This window comes from Rhinolophus hipposideros (assembly GCF_964194185.1).
Source record: "Rhinolophus hipposideros genome assembly, chromosome: 7".
Classification (NCBI taxonomy): Eukaryota; Metazoa; Chordata; class Mammalia; order Chiroptera; family Rhinolophidae; genus Rhinolophus; species Rhinolophus hipposideros.
The window spans coordinates 43,967,764-43,970,208 of NC_138053.1; the positions used below are offsets into that span (position 1 = coordinate 43,967,764).

At 30.8% G+C, this 2,445-nt stretch overlaps 1 pseudogene across 1 annotated transcript; it reads right to left on the reverse strand.

The window, feature by feature from the left end:
• Nucleotides 1–1,718: 1,718 nt before the first annotated feature.
• LOC308499741 (U6 snRNA-associated Sm-like protein LSm6) lies at nucleotides 1,719–1,940 on the reverse strand (annotated as a pseudogene). Its single transcript has one exon. The product of its transcript is annotated as a U6 snRNA-associated Sm-like protein LSm6 (transcript).
• Between the last annotated feature and the right edge of the window lie 505 nt (nucleotides 1,941–2,445).

The following is a 2,445-nucleotide window of genomic DNA, read 5'->3' on the forward strand; positions in this document are numbered from 1 at the left end:
CTGTTATTGCAGGACAGTGGGGAATCAAACATTTACAATTTCAGGTAAATATGTGTTAGTTATGCTCCCAAAAGGGTAGGGGGTATCCTAGTTATAAATAAATTTACAAAGATGTAGATAAAGATACTTTAGGTAGAGAATGAAAAACAGAAAGGGTAGATTATGGGATTTGCTAGCCTCCATCATCACATTAGACAATATCTTCTCATATAGATATATATTAGAAGAAATTGCCTAATGTGATGATGGAGGCTAAGAAATGTATATATATGTATATATATATGATATATTATATATGTAATATATATGCATATATGTAATATATATATGCATATATGTATTATATATATGCATATATGTATTATATATGTGCATGTATGTATATATATGTATGTATGTATACATATATATATCACCTATAGATTCTGTTTCACGGGAGAACCCTAACTAATACAAAATTTCACCCCATGAGGCTTAAATTCTACTGTACTTGTGGTTTGTGCATGTGTAACTGCCAAGCAGTCCTGTAACGTCTTACGCGTCAGCATAAAAGAAAGTCCCAGGGCGGGACAAGAGGTGCTGCTGGATTGTACCCACATGAATTTGGTTGAAGTCCACAGAGTGTTGCTGCAATGACTGCTGGCATAAGTGCATAGAGGCTCAGAGACGTGAGACCAAGATGAGTAAATCATTTTCCATTACAAAGAGACAATTGTTCCAAGTGTGTATTTCACCTAGCAGCTTTTTCTTTTAAATGTTTATATTTAATCTGTTCCTTAAAGGTAAAAGTAGTATTTCAGCAATCAGTGAGAAAATAGCTTGTTTTTGAGATAAATTTGTGTTATGGGGAAAACATTTTGACCACAAGCCTTTACAAAATATGCATTTGTATGTGATATTAAAGCTGAACATGATTAAGTATAGCATCTATAAACATTCCTGTATCTGCACACTTAAAGGTAATTTTCCAATATTCTAAGTTATCTAAATAAAAAATTTCAGTTAATATTAAGTTTATTTGCTACAAACATAAAAATGAACCTTTTCGTTGGTTGCAGAAAGCTGATTGACATCAGGGTATATTTAAATTTACTACATAAAAGTTACTGAAAACCTTTGTATACTTGGTAGATGGGATTGAAAAATGAGTATCAGCAAATGGTAAAATGGTAAACACATTCAACAAAATACTTCTTTCATTTGGGAATAAATGTTTTTGTGAAGTTTCTTTTTCAGCTGAAAGTCATTAAAATCATGTACTGATATAAACTAAACTTAGTACCAGAATTTCAAATCACTCAATTATAAAGTTTAAAACAGAATTTTAAAAAATAAACTGTTTTCCATTATAAAACAATTAATAATTTTCTAGTGAGAGTAAAAAGGTTTTATAAAATTAATAAAAAACAAAATAATAGCTTTAAATGTAATTTATTTCATATAAATTTTTCATCCTTTAAAATATCTTTTTTTTAAAAAGAAAGATTTTCTTTTTTTTCATTCTCTTTGCATTCTGCACACTGACACAGAGGTAAAAGGAAATGACTGAAACAAATATAAAAGAATTCTTTACAATTAAATTCATAATTTTATACATTAATCTTACATGTCAGTGAAAAATCAACAACTATTATGAAATAGGACAAATTATATCGAAAATAACCAAAAATCCCATAAAAAATATCCCAAGTATGAAAAATATTGTACTCTTGGTGTCTTCACATCCTTCTCTTCTGTGTGCTTATGTACAAGATATTATTTCTGCGGATAAGTGCATCCACGTACTTACTCTTCAGTTGTCCGTTTACGTATTCTTCCATCTGCTGCAAGGCTATACCCATGTAGCCATCCAGGCAAGCCAGAACCCCTGGATAATCCACCCCAGAATTTCATTTTACCGCAACTGGTCGTCCAAAGATTTGCTTTAAGAAGTCAATGGGGGTTTACTTCTGCGGACTCATTTTAACAATCTTGATCAGAAAGCCGCTGGCCTGGATCCGGAACCCCCACTCTAGAAGTCCCACAAACCCAGCCTCCGCCGACAATGGAATCTAAAATATCTTTTATAATAAATATCTTTAGAGTATATGTAATTTAGAGTATATGTAATTTATATGTAATAAAGTACAATTTTTATGTATAATAATTTCTATGTAACAAATTTATATGTAATAAATAAATATTATAGTCTATGCTCAAAATTCTTGATAGGCCTGTGTAATTAAAAAAATGAAGACATTTATTTTAGCAAGTATTATTAATTAAATAATGGTATATATATATATTTTCCTTTATAGAGCCATGCTGCATTGTTTTTAGGACAATATCTTTAGCTGAACAGTTACTCTGCCGGTTCCTATAGTGTTACTACCCATGAATTCTTGGTGGTAATTCCTAGCTACTTTCCTGATCTCTCCCTGTTCGCTTAAGACTTCAGCTACTGAC